General features: G+C 37.3%; 1 protein-coding gene across 11 annotated transcripts in view; it reads right to left on the reverse strand.

The window, feature by feature from the left end:
- TSPAN8 (tetraspanin 8) overlaps positions 1-19397 on the reverse strand; it is a 249805-nt gene that overhangs the window by 218847 nt on the left and 11561 nt on the right. For 10 of the 11 annotated variants that reach the window (XM_082351728.1, XM_082351727.1, XM_082351725.1 and 7 more), the window contains exon 2: positions 7675-7839. The gene's annotated coding sequence lies outside the window, so the exon portion shown is untranslated. Of the gene's footprint in view, positions 1-7674; positions 12037-19397 lie in introns of those variants that run through there. The other variant, XM_082351721.1, reaches the window with a different exon arrangement.

Raw genomic sequence — 19397 nt, forward strand, 5'->3', positions numbered from 1 at the left:
AAATGTTAGCTGAGCATTGCCTAAATTTACATTGTTAGTTCCAGAGCCAAGATTAAAATTCAGATGTCTAGCCACCAATTCTTTTCACTGCATTCTGACTTCTACATGACTTTATCTTGGAATATAATAAATTTTTTAAAATATCTTTATTGGAGTATAATTGCTTTACAATGGTGTGTTAGTTTCTGGTTTATAACAAAGTGAATCAGCTATACATATACATATATCCCCATATCACCTCCTTCTTGCGTCTCCCTCCCACCCTCCCTATCCCACCCCTCTAGGTGGTCACAAAGCACTGAGCTTATCTCCCTGTGCTATGCGGCTGCTTCCCACTAGCTATCTATTTTACATTTGGTAGTGTATATATGTCCATGCCACTCTCTCACTTCATTCCAGCTTACCCTTCCCCCTCCCCGTGTCCTCAAGTCCATCCTCTATGTCTGCGTCTTTATTCCTGTCCTGCCCCTAGGTTTTTCATAACCGGTTTTTTTTTTTTTTAGCTTCCATATATATGTGTTAGCATGCGGTATTTGTTTTTCTCTTTCTGACTTCCTTCACTCTGTATGACAGACTCTAGGTCCATCCACCTCACTACAAATAACTCAATTCCGTTTCTTTTTATGGCTGAGTAATATCCCATTGTATATATGTGCCACATCTTCTTTATCCATTCATCTGTCGATGGACACTTGGTTGCTTCCATGTTCTGGCTATTGTAAATAGAGCTGCAATGAACATTGTGGTACGTGTCTCTTTTTGAATTATGGTTTTCTCAGGGTATATGCCCAGTAGTGGGATTGCTGGGTCATATGGTAGTTCTATTTTTGGTTTTTTAAGGAACCTCCATACTGTTCTCCATAGTGGCTGTATCAATTTACATTCCCACCGAATATAAAAAATTTTAACATATGCTACTTACTTTACCTATATTGACCTCTACCTACCACCTTCTTTAAATTAAACGTATACTTACCTTTTAAGGCCTGTTTTATTTTCACCATGGTGCTTTTTTCTTAAATCACACGATCAAATTTAATCAATCCTTTCTCAGTATTAGTATAACATCTTTATTATATTTCATTTTTGAAACTTAACTTACCTTGTTTTTTATCTGGCTCTCCTGACTCTTAGCTTACCTTCTTTTTTTATCTAGACTATAAATTGTCTGAAGATAGTGATGGTGTCTAATTCTTTTTCATTTCTCCCTATGCCTATCAGACTGCCTTAAATATAGAAGTTATTCAATAAATTCTTGCTGAATTAAATTAAATTAATTAATTAAATTTTCTCTCTACACAAAGATCTTGTTGATTTCCAGAGATGTTGGGTGGTCAAAATACAATAAAAAGCACTCAAGGAGGCAGAACAACCTGTTTGTTGACAATAATGATATTTCCAGGGAATATATCGGAACAACTAAGGTTCAAGGCAATATTCCACACATTCTAGAATGAATTCCATGGAGGAATAAATTGCATCTCACTGACTCAGAACCTATAAATATTTTTCAAGTAATATCTACACAGGATATTGAATTCCAAACAACTTTTGAAAACCACTAATCATTTACATTCTTCCCCAAATGTCACACAGTGTAAAACTGATGGATCTTTTGTGACCTGATGACATTTGTCTCCATTTCTGAAGGCATTATAATGGAAATGTGGTCTTCTATCATCCTGCTACAGTTGGTATAAATCCACTAGATACTTTTTAAAAATATTTTGGGAACACACAGTCATGCAAACCAATGTCTGCCTGTCCCAGCAGGGGATAGTAAAAGACTTTACAAACACCAGATGGGATTTAACAGCATTAGTAAAACATAAAATGCTCCAAGAGTGCTAAGTCACTTCACGAACAACTCAAAGCAAATATATTTGATTTCCATTATACATATTTTTCTTCCTTAAGAAATTCTAAAATTTTCCAATAGAAGTTTTATCATAGTCCTCTGACACTTAATTTCTCTTAAAATTTAATTATAATTATTTACCCTTTGGACACTATGCACAGATTATTATTTGTGGATATATTAACAACTTTCTAATTTTACCACAAGTATAGAACATATGGAGTTCTAAATAAGCATTCACCTGATTTCAATATTTAAATGCTTGCTTCACCAGAAATCCAAGAGTCTAAGGTGACTTTTTATTCTTGTCATATCTAACTTTAACCTTGTAACTACGCAGGAGTTGATATTTTGACAAATATTTTACAAAATAGTAATTGCAAATCATTTAATAAAATATGACCTAGAAAGATATTACTACCTAATTTTTTTAAAAAATATGATTTTCTTGGACTTTTCTGGGAATATAATATTGTCATAAAATGGAGTCAATTTTCTATTCAAGGCGAGCAGAAGCACAGATAACCCTCCCCACTCCAAAAAAATTACTCATGCAATTGGATTTTACTGTGTATTTTACTCAAATAACAAGCAGCCAGGTTGAGGGTAAGAAGAGACAGGATGTCTACAAATGTTCTTTACTATTGTTTTACTTAGATTAACATTAGAAAATGATTCTCTTTGCCTAACCACCTCTCAGAAATGGTTGCAATCCAGAAGAAAGCAGTTGAAAGTCAATCTGAGATTAAATTTTAGCTGCATATAATATAGTAAGTATATAATCCACAAACAAGGCAACTCAAGAAAAAAAAGGGGAATTCTCTGGCGGTCCAGTGGTCAGGACTTGGCACTCTCACTGCCAGGGGCCCGGGCTCAATCCCTGGTCGGGGAACTAAGATCCCACATGCGGCACAGTCAAAAAAGAAAAGAAAAAAAATGTATTCGGGTGGCCCACCCCATGGACCACAGCCATGTCTGCGAGCAGAGATGCAGCCTTCCATCCTCTGAACCGCCACATTTATCTCAGATAAGAAACAATTCAAAGCAATAAAATGCTATAACAGTAGTCAGAGCAGCGGGAGTCAAACACCTGTTAGCTCACTTGATGACAGTCCCCAAACCAAAGAGGTCAAGGTTATGAATTTGCTCAAACATGAGGTCAAGAAAGGGTCTCTGTTCGCAGACAGTATCCTTTTTTTTTTTGACCGCACCGCGCAGCACGTAGGATCTTAGGCATCAAACCCATGCCTCCTGCATTGGAAGCGTGGAGTCCTAACCACTGGACCTCCAGGGAAGTCCTGACAGACAGTATCTTTAATCTCAAAGAGAATGAACTTCACAAAAAGCAAATCTAATTATGTCAGTCTCCTATTTAAAACTCTTTAACGGCTACCCTCTGACCTCAGGAGAAAGTTCGAACTCCCTAGTATGCCATCCAACGCCTTCAGGACCTGGGTCAGCTTATTTCTCTGGCTTGTCTCTCAGCCTTTCCCCTCCCCGCATCAAGGCTGCTCAGCAACAGGCAATTCCCCACGAACATGCTAATCCTTCAACCTAGCACCCCCTTCCCTCAGTTTCTCCTGACTTCTTTCCATCCATAGCCCAGGGGTCCACTTAGAGGGCAGCTTCTCCAGGAGTCCTGCATCCCCGAAGTCTTGGGAGAGCAGAAAATCCTCCCACAAGCTACTCTCAGTGCTCTAATCCATATCCCATGGATCTCACTGTATTCAAATTGTAAGGCAGTTTGTTTGTCTCCACTGCTGGCCTGTGTTATTTAATCCTTCTGAAAACCAATGAGGTAGGCCTTACTGTGCCATTTTACAGATTAAGAAACAAAGACTCAGAGATAACTTACTTGAGGTCACTTATTTCATGGTGGGAGAAGAACTAAAACCCTGTACCTTCCCTTAACTATCATACTATGCAGCCACCCAGGGTAGAGCCTTAATCCAAGCATTATGAATTGTTATTATATTAAACAAGATTATAGAGAGAGAAAATGCTTAGCATAGGACCTGTGACATATACTATGTGCTCAATAAATATTAGCCATCACCATCATCATCATCATCATCATCGCCATCATCATCATTATTAGCATTAGCTTTATCACTGTTTGGTCAAAGTTCATCTCTTTCAACGCAAAACTCCAGGAATCCTGCCAAACCCAGGATCTTTCCAAACAATGAGATCAATCATTAAGTGATGGTTTTCTCAAACTACTTCCCCTCCTTTTTTTCCTTAGAGGTCTTTAAAACCAACCTGTATTATGCTTCTAAAAAAGACAAAAAGAGGTTGCTCTCAAATGAAATCCCTTTTCACTTCCTTCCACCAGCACTCATTCCTTGGTTATTGAGGGCTACATTAAAGAGTCTAAAAAGTATGTGTTTCACATCTTTGGTGTCGTTATTCTATCACTGTTTTAGCGTGATATCCATCTTGATCCTTTTGGCTTGACCTAAGCCCATTATATGTGAGGCCAAGGTAGAGTGAATTTTTACAAAACTCTTTATTTCTTTAGGGATGTGAAACTGAACCTTGTCCCAATGGCAGCAGCATCTATTTAAAGACAATCTGATTTTGTAGGAACTTAGATGGAAAACAATGAAAACAGGAACTGTCTGCTATTAAATATGTTTCCTGTAACCCAAGCTCAGTAAATTGAGTCTCTTGGTTTTGCTGTTGTTCCACCTCTGGGAGTCCTGTTTAAATCAACAGGGTTTTGTGAGTACAGATCAATGGCAGGATTTTCAGTTTCACAGAGAAACAAAGCTTTCCAGGAGAAAGAATCAGCCAGTGCACACCAAGTACAGTGTCTTAATTGCAAATGCTCTTTCAAGCTCTGAAAAATTGTGTTAGTTCATTGAATCTGGGATTTGTTCCTCCACACTGAAAGCTAAGTGAACAATTTAACATACTTGGCATTTTCTTTTTAAGGGTGATCCAAACTTTGAAATGCCTCTTGCATTATAGGTCCAAAGAGCCCTCATGAAAAAATAAAATAAAACCTTTGGTTATCAACTTATTCACAGTAGCAGATTGGAGTTGCAGTTTATAACTTTCAATTTCCTGAGAGTAAATGTAAGATATTTAGCCAAAAAAATTCCAATTTATAAATGATCATACAACTTTTTCTATCAGCTCCCATACTGGAGATTCAGCCTCTTGATTTAGAATTCAGAGTTTTATTTTAAATTTATGGGTAAAAGAGTGAAGAGTGAAAACTTGGCCACATCCCCGGACACTAGACACTAGACAGTGGATCCAACGAGAGCTCCTGGTTATAGGAAGGGTAAGTCTTGCATTGTGCACACAGGGCTGGGAACTGGGCAGGAGAAAAGCAAGCAGAGAAGAATTGAGGAGGTAATAGAATGGCAGTCCAAGAGGAGGGTGGAACAGAGGAGAAATCTTGAGGTGCCATCTTCATCTACCAGCATCTATGTAAGGAGGAAAAAAGTGCCTCATTCCATATCTAATCTCAACCCTATATTGCAAGTTCTAGAGATAAAGTGGGAACTTCTCAGCCATCAAGGAACGAACCCCAAAACACTAGGCACTCTCCACCTCCTCTGTCCTCATAGTCTCTGAGAATCTGACAGAGCTCCAAGATCTGGGAGATGATTTTGGACTATTCCCAGATCTCCAGGCCTCTGGGAACCTCAGAAGGGACCACAGAGTCCCACTCAGTGCTGCCTTCCCGTCCATCCCAATGTGGAGAAAAGGCATCACATTCTCCATTCTACTCCCTTACCTTCATGTACAAAATGCTCAAGGCTCTCATAACACAGGCTTAGTATCCCAGAGTTGAGCTCAAAAATCTTTACATACATGGAAGCCATGCATTTTTCTCTGAGTACCATTTTTGTCTCTATTGTACCAAGAACTTAAGATTCATAGTATCTTTCCCTAAATCCCATGAGTATAATTTTTTTAAAGTATGGGCGGGAAATGGATTGACCATTTTAATGGTGTAAGCACGGGACTTACATGCATTTTTCCAAGTTTTCTGAGAAGAATGGGAATAAAAATTTTTCAAAGTAAAAAAGAATTTCAGAATGCCTAAAGGAAGCTACGTAAATAAATAATCTTTTAGGTCTAATGCAGCTCTTATTAACATGGACTCCTATGGCCTTCAATGCTTCAGTACACGACTACCCGGAAAGTTTATGCAAATTTAGGGTGCATACACATTTTAGTATTTTATGTAGACAGGGCTCATTGTTTTTATAAAATTTTAAATATGGTAGATGGCCCCCCAAAACAAGTTTTAGAGGAGTTAAATTAACAAGAAGTGCAAATTTTCTATTTCATACTATTTTTCAGCCCTTCAATGCCACAAAATTTTTGCCATGGTTGAGCATTTTGCATCTGAAGATAGAGGTATAGATTGAAGACTCTGCTGATTGAAGACATTGATAAAATAGCAGCTGTCTTGATTGTTTACCCTGTTCTCTTCCTGCTTTCTACAGGAGCCCCAAATTAATGAAATACCCATTCCAGGAGCAATCTCCACACCTACAGACCCATTTGTAGTTCCAGTGCCAGGTTCAGAGAGCTGAGAGTAAGACAGACTCAATAATAGCCAGTATTTACTGAGAGCTCCCGATATACGTACCAGGCACTCTGTGAAGCATTTTTTCTCACTCGGTCTCCATAACAATCCCATTAGATTACTACTGCTAGTATTCCCATTTCATGCATGAGAGTTAGAAAATTAAGTCTTTGCCCAAGGTTATGCAATGAGAAAGTGGTAAGACCAAAAATCTAAACCCAGATGGTCTGACTCCAGAAACAACAGTCTAAGCCATTGTGATATGCTTCTCCAGAAGTTTTCCAGGAATATCATTGAGGAAGCAGGCAATCAAGAAAGCACTTTCGTTTTTCATCCTGACCTAATATTTCTGAGCTGAGCAAGTACTTGGACATCATCCCATCACCCATCTTTACAGGGGAGAAAACTAGAGAGATTTCACAGTACTAATGAAGAAGAGATAGATGGAGCAAACAATAAAAAAGCAAATGGGGACAATGCAAAAATACACAAGTATAATAGAAGAATGTGTAATTGATAAAGCGCATTTATTAAATTGAAGTTATCTTTATCTGAAGTACTACTTTTAAAATCTATCCAAGAGAGCATTGTGTAAGAAGGTAAAAAGGTACACCCATTTTGGAAAACAATTTGACAGTCCCTCAAAATGTTAAACGGATATGACCCAACAATTCTACTCAAGTATACACCCAAGAGAATTGAAAACACATGTCCACATAAAAACGTGTACACTAATGTTTAATGTTCATAGCAGCATTGCTCATATGCCAAAAAATAGAAATCCAAATGTCCAGCAATTAATAAATAGATAAATGAAGTGTGATATATCTATACAGTGGGAGACTATCTGCCAATAAAAAGCAGTGAAACATTGGTACATGCTACAATATGGGTGAACCTCAAAAACACTATGCTAAGTGAAGTAAGGCAATCACAAAAGACCACATATTGTATGATCCCATTTACACAAAATGTCCAAAATAGGTAAGTGACAGAGTCAGAAAGATTAGTTAGTGGTTGCCAGGCGCTAAGGGCAGAGGAGAATGGAGTGAGAAATAAGGAATAATAGCTAATGGATAGAAGTTTTATTTGGAGGGTGATGAAAATGTTCTATAATTAGATTATGGTGATGGTTGCACAGCTCTGTAAATATACTAAAAACTATTGAACTGTAAATTTTAAGCAGGTGAACTTTATGGCATGTAAATTATATCTCAACATGGCTGTTAAAAATTGTTTTAAAATTAGCATGTGTGCTTCCTACCTTTACCATGGGGAGTGTAACAGCGACGGTAAAGGTGTTTCATCCCCACCTTTCAGCCATACTGCTTGCACTCTCTTCATCTGTCTTCTGGAAAAAGCATCACTCACGACCAGCAGGGGGAGCTCAAACGATAGCTTTATCCGTTCTGCTCCCAATCACAAACCGCTGTGAGGACAGAAAAAGAGTATTTTCAAATTTAGAGAAAATGAAAGATAGTTCAGTTTTATCCTTACTTATCCCCACCAAAAGGATTGAAAAGTTGATATGAGCATTCATCTCTTTAAAACAAACCCACATCGATCCTCTTACACATCTCAGCTTTTCAATTACATTGTATATTCTCCATAACACAAGAATATCTAGATTATAATAGGATAGAATATGATGTTTGACCGAATATTTCTGTGCTCTTTCCCTATAAATTGCTTTTAAAACAGTCAATGAAATCCAGCAGAAGAACAAAAAGTTAGCATCCTAGCCATAGAATGTCTTTATCATTACACGCTACCTAGTTGCACCTCCCATCTTTGCTCCAGCTCTGGGATCAACTGATTTGTAATATTATCACAGTGCTTAGGATTTTAGTGCAAAATAAATGTTAGCTATTTTTGTTGCATTCCAGGCTGAGAAACAGCTTTTGAAAGGGCATTTATTTATTCAAGAAATTTTATTGAATATCTACTATAAGCTAGTCAGTGGTGGGGAAAAAGCAGGTATAGAAACTGTCCTCATGGCTTATACTCAGGTGGGGGAAAGGTGATATTAAACAAACATATAAATAAGATGTAATCCTAAATTATAATAAGTACATTGAAGGAAAAGCACAAGGTAATTAGAGAAATGATAACAGGAGTGTCTAATTTAGATTGGGCGGTCAGGGAAAGTCTCTGAGGAGTTAGCAATTACACTGACAATGGAAGACAGAATGTTCTAGGCAGAGGAAACAGTACTGTGTGCATCTTGAGTCAGGAAAAGACTTGAAGGAGCTTCAAGAAGGCTTGGGCTGGAGCCTAATGAGCACAGGGAACATGGTGCTAGAAGAGGTTAGAGAGTAGGGTAAGTGCCAGGTCATGTAAGGCCCTGTGGGCTCTAGGAAGGGGGTTGTATTTTACTTTAAATGTAACGGGGAGCCACTGAAGAATTGTAAGCACACAAGTGGGTTGTCAGAGTTGCATTATTACAAGACCACTCTGGTCATAAATTGGAAACTTGATTAAAGAGTCTCAAAAGCAGAAGTGGGAAGGGGCATGCTAGTTGAAAGAAACCATCCATTTTGTTGTGAATGAAATGTGAGGTTCAGGGGCGGTGGGAAGTTATAAGAGTCATTCTAGAAAAACGATGACATACTCCCAGGCCCATTTCATGGCAGGCTCCAGAATCCATGGCATAATCTGTGTTTACCCTAGTTCTCTACCAACACCAATCCTAGCCACATCTTCAAAAAGAATCAGCAACTATGAAAAGCATACCCAAGCAAACAGTAACGCTGCTTTTCCCTCTCTGAAGTTATGTAGAGCCATTCTTAATACAGAGGGAAAAAAAATCAATGTACACACGTTTCCCAGAGAAAACACGTCTAATTTAAAAATGTATACATGCTTCCTAAAATTGCGACCCCTCGTTGCACCAGCTGTTAGAATTACAATGGTGCATCAGATGAGGGTAATCAATTTTACACAGATGAGGAAAGATATAATATTTCAAGCCAAGCTTTGGAATTAACTAAATTTACATGCATGTTGTAGTGGAAAGAGCATGGACTGTAATTTCAGAGGACGTGGGGTCAATCCTTACTCCACCACTTACAAGTCGTATCTTTGGGCAATTTACTTGACTTCCCCAAACATCTGGTTCCGTGAGTGTAAAATGTAGGTAATAATAATGTCCACCTCATGGAGAGGTCGTGAACATGAAATGAGCATGTTCAATGCTCAGTGGCTTTCCATATCATTACTTTAAGAATGTATAAACTATTAGGTGTAAAATAAGCTACAAGGATATATTGTACAACACACGTAATATAGGAAATATTTTATAACAACTGTAAATGGAATATAACCTTTAAAATTGTGAATCATTATATTGTACACCTGTAGCTTATATAACATTGTATATCAACTATCCTTCAATCAAAAAAAGAATGTACTTCCAAAAATTTAATCAAGTTCCTCAAAATAAAACTTCTGTACAAAAAATAGAAATCATTCTAGAAAATTACATTCTCTTCAATAACATTTTTTTAGCTTGTTTTACTTATTTTTTTAAAGTTTTTATTGGAGTATAGTTATTTACTATGTTGTGTTAATTTCAGGTGTACAGCAAAGTGAATCAGTTATACTTATACACATATCCACTCTTTTTTTAGATTCTTTTCCCATATAGGTCTTTGATAACATTTTAACATGATTGACCACGTCAATCAAATTCAATAAATTGAAACATTTTGAGGTTCAATTCTCTGCATCCAAAAAAAAAAATCAAACAACTATCAAAGAAACTGGTTATAAATTTTCAATATTGCAGAAGTGCTAGATATTGGGAAAATAAAGATACATGAAATAAATGGAATGAACAAAATGAAAGAATAATAGTTTCTAAAGAATGAGGTTGTTAATTTCCAAAAAATCAATAGATATAACTTAGAAACAAAATCATTGGTCAGTTTAAGGGTATTATGAAAATACTTCCAACACCTCAGCTCTATCACTTACTCGTTACATGACTTTAGAAAAGCCCCTTAAACTTGGCAAACTTGAATTTCCTCACTTATAAAATGAAGATAATAGCACCTAATTCATAGATTTATTGTGAAAGATAAAATCGCACCTCTAAAGCACTTTTGCATAGTACCTGGCACAAGTAGGTGCTGCATAAATGTCAGTTGTTATTTTTTGTTTCAGTATCTGAAAGCCTGTTTTAGGTCTTTTGAACATAGAATATTTTCAACTGTTTTATTTATCTCAGACATTCTCAAATAGATTAAATAACTTCTATTTCTGTTTCAAATAGGTTAAATGAATGCACTCCAAGTAGACTGACTGTTCCCATCACTCCATCAGAATTGCTCTTGCTAAGATTTATTAATGACCTGCACTACGCTAAACCCAATAGACAATTCTCCCTCTTCATCTTAAATCTGTTAGGAGCATATTTCACTGTTGATCACTCATTCCCACTTGAAGTATTTTCTTCCCATGGCCTCCAGAACACCGTTTTCTCCTGATTTTCCTCCTCCCACACTGGCCATTCTCCTTCCTAACCTTTGCTGGTAATGCTTCAGTGTCCCAACCTCTACTGTAGACTTTTTATAGGGTAGTTTCAGAGTATTTCAGGCTTGGTCTTCAGATCTTTTCTCTTTTCTATCTGTACTCACTCCCTTAATGATCTCAAAAAGTCATTTCGAAGTGCTTGTTGCTTTTATTTTATTTTATTTATTTATTTATTCTTTTTTTGGAAAAGGTAGTCTTTTTAATAACTGCTTTTGTCACCAGGTTAAGTCATGCAGTTACAAAGTAGTTAGAAATTTCTGAAAGGATATTATTGTTAAAAAAAAAGAAAAGCTCATTTTTAATGCCTCCTGTGTTCCGACAATTATCAACTTTAAATTGCCAGCCTGGTATTCTCCTCCGAATGCCAGACATACATGTTCAACTACAAACTCAGTGTTTCCATTCAGACATACAATATGCTCTCAAAATGAACATGTCCAATTCCAACCTTCTTTTCTTACCCCCAGACCTTTCCTTCCTGCAGTCTTCCCCCTCTCAATTAATGGCAACTTCAGTCCTTCCAGTTGCTCAGGTCAAAAACCTTGAATTCTTCCTTGATTCCTCCCTCCCTCTCACAAACCCCACATCCAATCCATCAGCAAATTCTGTCAGCTCTATTTTCAGAATATCTCCAGAATCTAACCCCTAAACCAGCAACTTGCCATCACTTCCACTGCTACTACCCTGGCCCAAACCATTACCCAGATTACAGTAGACTTGCCTTCTGTCTTCGGGGCACTCAAGCTGCACTGGTCTCCCCTCTGTCCTTCAAACATGGCAGTCCTGCCCCTGCCACTCAGAGGCCTTGCATTTGCTATTTCTTCTTCCCAGAAAGGTCCTCTGCACCGACGCCTGCACGACGCACTCTCTTACTTCCTTCAGGTCTTATCCAGATGTCACCTCTCATTGAACCCTACCCTGGTCATTCTACTTAAAACTGCAATTCACACTCCCTGCCCTCACACTCCCTACCTCCCCATTCCTGCTTTACTTTTGCTAATTACCACCTGACATTCTATGTATTTTAATTATCAGTTTGTTCATTGTGTGCCTGTCTAGAATGTACACTCGCTCTGGAATGTAAAGGGAAAGAATTTGTGTCTACGTAATACCAAACGGCGAAAATCTCTCAGAGATCTCCATCTCAACATCAAGACCCAGCTTCACTCAACGACCAGCAAGCTACAGTGCTGGACACCCTATGCCAAACAACTAGCAAGACAGGAACACAGCCCCATTCATTAGCAGAGAGGCTGCCTAAAATCATAATAAGGCCACAGACACCCCAAAACACACCACCAGACGTGGACGTGCCCACCAGAAAGACAAGATCCAACCTCATCCACCAGAACACAGGCACTAGTCCCCTCCACCAGGAAGCCTACACAACCCACTGAACCAACCTTAGCCACTGGGGACAGATACCAAAAACAACGGGAACTACGAACCTGCAGCCTGTGAAAAGGAGACCCCAAACACAGTAAGATAAGCAAAATGAGAAGACAAAAAACCACACAGTAGGTGAAGGAGCAGGGTCAAAACACACCAGACCTAACAGATGAAGAGGAAATAGGCAGTCTACCTGAAAAAGAATTCAGAATTATAGTAAAGATGATCCAAAATCTTGGAAATAGAATAGACAAAATGCAAGAAACAATTAACAAGGATGTAGAAGAACTAAAGAGGAACCAAGCAACGATGAAAAACACAATAAATGAAATTAAAAATACTCTAGACGGGATCAACAGCAGAATAACTGAGGCAGAAGAACAGATAAGTGACCTGGAAGATAAAATGGTGGAAATAACTACTGCAGAGCAGAATAAAGAAAAAAGAATGAAAAGAACTGAGGACAGTCTCAGAGACCTCTGGGACAACATTAAACGCACCAACATTCGAATTATAGGGGTCCCAGAAGAAGAAGAGAAAAAGAAAGGCACTGAGAGAATATTTGAAGAGATTATAGTTGAAAACTTCCCTAATATGGGAAAGGAAATAGTTAATCAAGTCCTGGAAGCACAGAGAGTCCCATACAGGATAAATCCAAGGAGAAACACACCAAGACACATATTAATCAAACTATCAAAAATTAAATATAAAGAAAACGTATTAAAAGCAGCAAGGGAAAAACAACAAATAACACACAAGGGAATCCCCATAAGGTTAACAGCTGATCTTTCAGCAGAAACTCTGCAAGCCAGAAGGGAGTGGCAGGATATACTTAAAGTCATGAAGGAGAAAACCTACAACCAAGGTTACTCTACCCAGCAAGGATCTCATTCAGATTTGATGGAGAAATTAAAACCTTTACAGACAAGCAAAAGCTGAGAGAGTTCAGCACCACCAAACCAGCTTTACAACAAATGCTAAAGGAACTTCTCTAGGCAAGAAACACAAGAGAAGGAAAACACCTACAATAACAAACACAAAATATCTAAGAAAATGGGAAGAGGAACATACATATCAATAATTACCTTAAATGTAAATGGATTAAATGCTCCCACCAAAAGACACAGACTGGCTGAATGGATACAAAAGCAAGATCCATATATATGCTGTCTACAAGAGACCCACTTCAGACCTAGAGACACATACAGACTGAAAGTGAGGGGATAGAAAAAGATATTCCATGCAAATGGAAATCAAAAGAAAGCTGGAGTAGCAATTCTCATATCAGACAAAATAGACTTTAAAATAAAGACTATTACAAGACACAAAGAAGGACACTATATAATGATCAAGGGATCGATCCAAGAGGAAGGTATAACAATTGTAAATATTTATGCACCCAATATAGGAGCACCTCAATACATAAGGCAAATACTAACAGCCATAAAAGGGGAAATCGATAGTAACACAATCATAGTAGGGGACTTTAACACCCCACTTTCACCAGTGGACAGATCATCCAAAATGAAAATAAATAAGGAAATACAAGCTTTAAATGATACATTAAACAAGATGGACTTAATTGATATTTATAGGACATTCCACCCAAAAACAACAGAATACACATTTTTCTCAAGTGCTCATGGAACATTCTCCAGGATAGATCATATCTTGGGTCACAAATCAAGCCTTGGTAAATTTAAGAAAATTGAAATTGTATCAAGTATCTTTTCCGACCACAACGCTATGAGACTAGATATCAATTGCAGGAAAAGATCTGTAAAAAATACAAACACATTGAGGCTACACAATACACTACTTAATAACGAAGTGATCACTGAAGAAATCAAAGGGGAAATCAAAAAATACCTAGAAACAAATGACAATGGAGACACGACAATCCAAAACCTATGGGATGCAGCAAAAGCAGTGCTAAGAGGGAAGTTTATAGCAATACAAGCCTACATCAAGAAACAGGAAACATCTCGAATAAACAACCTAACCTTGCACCTAAAGCAATTAGAGAAAGAAGAGCAAAAAAACCCCAAAGCTAGCAGAAGGAAAGAAATCATAAAGATCAGATCAGAAATAAATGAAAAAGAAATGAAGGAAACAATAGCAAAAATCAATGAAACTAAAAGCTGGTTCTTCGAGAAGATAAACAAAATTGATAAACCATTAGCCAGACTCATCAAGAGAAAAAGGGAGAAGACTCAAATCAATAGAATTAGACATGAAAAAGGAGAAGTAACCACTGACACTGCAGAAATACAAACGATCATGAGAGATTACTACAAGCAACTCTATGCCAATAAAATGGACAACCTGGAAGAAATGGACAGATTCCTAGAAATGCACAACCTACCGAGACTGAACCAGGAAGAAATAGAAAATATGAACAGACCAATCACAAGCACTGAAATTGAAACTGTGATTAAAAATCTTCCAACAAACAAAAGCCCAGGACCAGATGGCTTCACAGGCGAATTCTATCAAACATTTAGAGAAGAGCTAACACCTATCCTTCTCAAACTCTTCCAAAATATTGCAGAGGGAGGAACACTCCCCAACTCATTCTATGAGGCCACCATCACCCTGATACCAAAACCAGACAAAGATGTCACAAAGAAAGAAAACTACAGGCCAATATCACTGATGAACATAGATGCAAAAATCCTCAACAAAATACTAGCAAACAGAATCCAACAGCACATTAAAAGGATCATACACCATGATCAAGTGGGGTTTATTCCAGGAATGCAAGCATTCTTCAATACACGCAAATCAATCAACGTGATACATCATATTAACAAATTGAAGGAGAAAAACCATATGATCATCTCAATAGATGCAGAGAAAGCTTTCGACAAAATTCAACACCCATTTATGATAAAAGCCCTGCAGAAAGTAGGCATAGAGGGAACCTTCCTCAACATAATAAAGGCCATATATGACAAACCCACAGCCAACATTGTCCTCAATGGTGAAAAACTGAAACCATTTCCACTAAGATCAGGAACAAGACAAGGTTGCCCACTCTCACCACTGTTATTCAACATAGTTTTGGAAGTGTTAGCCACAGCAATCAGAGAAGAAAAAGAAATAAAAGGAATCCAAATCGGAAAAGAAGAAGTAAAGCTGTCACTGTTTGCAGATGACATGATACTATACATAGAGAATCCTAAAACTGCCACCAGAAAACTACTAGAGCTAATCAATGAATTTGGTAGAGTAGCAGGATACAAAATTAATGCACAGAAATCTCTTGCATTCCTATATACTAATGATGAAAAATCTGAAAGTGAAATTAAGAAAACACTCCCATTCACCATTGCAACAAAAAGAATAAAATATCTAGGAATAAACCTACCTAAGGAGACAAAAGACCTGTATGCAGAAAATTATAGGACACTGATGAAAGAAATTAAAGATGATACAAATAGATGGAGAGATATACCATGTTCTTGGATTGGAAGAATCAACATTGTGAAAATGACTCTACTACCCAAAGCAATCTGCAGATTCAATGCAATCCCTGTCAAACTACCACTGGCATTTTTCACAGAACTAGAACAAAAAATTTCACAATTTGTATGGAAACACAAAAGACCCCGAATAGCCAAAGCAATCTTGAGAACGAAAATGGAGCTGGAGGAATCAGGCTCCCTGACTTCAGACTATATTACAAAGCTACAGTAATCAAGACAGTTTGGTACTGGCACAAAAACAGAAATATAGATCAATGGAACAGGATAGAAAGCCCAGAGATAAATCCACGCACATATGGTCACCTTATCTTTGATAAAGGAGGCAAGCATATACAGTGGAGAAAAGACAGCCTCTTCAATAAGTGGTGCTGGGAAAATTGGACAGATACATGTAAAAGTATGAAATTAGAACACTCCCTGACACCATACACAAAAATAAACTCAAAATGGATTAAAGACCTAAGTGTAAAGCCAGACACTATCAAACTCTTAGAGGAAAACATAGGCAGAACACTCTATGACATACATCACAGCAAGATCCTTTTTGACCCAGCTCCTAGAGAAATGGAAATAAAAACACAAATAAACAAATGGGACCTAAAGAAACTTAAAAGCTTTTGCACAGCAAAGGAAACCATAAACAAGACCAAAAGACAACCCTCAGAATGGGAGAAAATATTTGCAAATGAAGCAACTGACAAAGGATTAATCTCCAAGATTTACAAGCAGCTCATGCAGCTCAATAACAAAAAAACAAACAACCCAATCCAAAAATGGGCAGAAGACCTAAATAGACATTTCTCCAAAGAAGATATACAGATGGCCAACAGACACATGAAAGAATGCTCAACATCATTAATCATTAGAGAAATGCAAATCAAAACTACAATGAGGTATCATCTCACACTGGTCAGAATGGCCATCATCAAAAAATCTAGAAACAATAAATGCTGGAGAGGGTGTGGAGAAAAGGGAACACTCTTGCACTGTTGGTGGGAATGTAAATTGATACAGCCACTATGGAGAACAGTATGGAGGTTCCTTAAAAAACTAAAAATAGAACTACCATACGACCCAGCAATCCCACTACTGGGCCTATACCCTGAGAAAACCATAATTCAAAAAGAGCCATGTACCAAAATGTTCATTGCAGCTCTATTTACAATAGCCAGGACATGGAAGCAACCTAAGTGTCCATCATCGGATGAATGGATAAAGAAGATGTGGCACATATATACAATGGAATATTACTCAGCCATAAAAAGAAATGAAATGGAGGTATTTGTAATGAGGTGGATGGAGTTAGAGTCTGTCATACAGAGTGAAGTAAGTCAGAAAGAGAAAAACAAATACAGTATGCTAACACATATATATGGAATCTAAGGAAAAAAAAAAAAAAAAGTTCATGAAGAACCTAGTGGCAAGATGGGAATAAAGACACAGACCTACTAAAGAATGGACTTGAGGATATGGGGAGGGGGAGGGGTGAGATGTGACAGGGTGAGAGAGTGTCATGGACATATATACACTACCAAATGTAAAATAGATAGCTAGTGGGAAGCAGCCGCATAGCACAGGGAGATCAGCTCAGTGCTTTGTGACCGCCTGGGGGGGTGGGATGGGGAGGGTGGGAGGGAGGGAGATGCAGGAGGGAGGAGATATGGGAACGTGTGTATATGTGTAGCTGATTCACTTTGTTATAAAGCAGAAACTAACACACCATTGTGAAGCAATTATACTTCAATAAAGATGTTTTGAAAAAAAAAAAAAGAATTTGTGTCTATTTTGTTTGGTTGCTGTGTCTCCAGAACCAAGAACGCCATCTTGCCATAGCAAGTACTCAATAAATATTTGTTGAACAAGTGAAAATGATGAAGGGATAGTTTTCCTAGGCCAAGAATAGAATGTTAATTAACCTCCTAAATATAATTAAAGCCTTAAGGCTTTTGGCATTTAAGTTGATCAATTTTAAATTTTAAAAACTTGCTTATGAAACAAATTCTATTATATAGCACGCAGAATAGTTGGTCCCTTAACATCCTCTGTTTGTGTATATACTCTGTGTATATATTTATATATATATATGTATATTTACTCATAGATAAATATAAACTACAGGCAAACACATTCCTCTTATAGCACCACACTAAGTTTAGTTTATACATCAGACCAGAACTTAAACCTTAGTCACATGCTGCTCTTTTTCCTCTAAGGATTTACATTCTTGTTTCTCTTTGGGGGTAACTACATAATATGTGTTTTGCAAAACAGCACTTCGGGGGAATTATAGTTAATATACATAAGAATTCAAATTAGAAGTCAGGAAGCAGTTCCCCTTTTTCCTAAGAGTTTTCAATAACATGAAAAGAATCCATTTCTTCATCCTAGAACCTGGAACCTTAAGTGAAACAGCCAACAGGGGAAGAAATCACAGGACATGTGAAATTCCATCACAAGTTTTTTGTTAACCACATTTTTTGGGTTTTAGTGTTTGGTTTTTGTTTTTACTATCCTCTAGTATGTCAAGAAATCCTAATTCTTATAAAAAGCCATCCTAGAGCTATGGCCAGTAAATTGACGTAAGAACTGAAGTTCTACCACCCAGAGATAGTAACTAAATATTATTATTAGAATAAACGTTTTCCTTTACTATTCTAAATTTACCATCTAAGGAATTACTCTTTTTAATACTCTTCCACCATAGACTTTTTATAACTTTTTAAAAATTCCCTTTGTCTTACCCACATTATGTAAAATAAACAAAAACTTTACTTTTAAAGGACTTTTAGTGAAAAAAAAGTTGCCTATCTTGACAGTTTCTAAAGAAAGACAAGTTAATTTTAGAAATCATATTATATTTTCCATTTATACCTCAGAATAAGCTGTTCTTTTTTTTTTTTTTTTTTTCAAGATGGCCTCTTCTTTTAGCTTTTCTCCATTTCCAAAGTCTGTGATATTCACTTTTTCTTTCTTTGTAACTAATACACCTCTTCCTCTGAAAAAGATTTGCCAGATTTCTGCCACATGTTCTGTCCTGGGCTATGAGTACAAGCTCAGTGTGAAGGTTGAAAAGCATTTGGAAATGAAATGAAAAGCACATTCTCAAAGGTTTTGAATTTCCTGGAAAAACAACACCTCTTCTGACATTTCATATACAGACAAACCAACAACTCAAGCCAACATTGGAAGTCAACATTAATGTCGATCAACAATTGACTGTCCACAGTGACTTGGCACTGAAGTGGTCATGCAAGAAATTTTTTAACACTGTAGAAAACATTGATCTCTCTTTCAAGAGATTTCAACCGAGTAAGTATCTGAGGAAGTTCAGCTACTTAGTATAGCCACCTGTCCCCTTGCTGGAGATGACACACACACCTTTACAACACTCAAAGCAGCCTCAAAATTGAAGTGTTAAAACTCTTATTAATATGATTCCTCCTCCATTGTCTTCGCTTGCCTGCCACTAGCATGAACCTGCAAACCAATGAGCTGCCACCACAATTACACAGTTTTACAAGCAAAGGAAAAATAGAGATAAACAATGCCTAAAGGAAAAGGGTGAATGAAATTAAAA

The sequence above is a fragment of the Balaenoptera borealis genome (assembly GCF_965194805.1).
Source record: "Balaenoptera borealis genome assembly, chromosome: 13".
NCBI classification, from domain to species: Eukaryota; Metazoa; Chordata; class Mammalia; order Artiodactyla; family Balaenopteridae; genus Balaenoptera; species Balaenoptera borealis.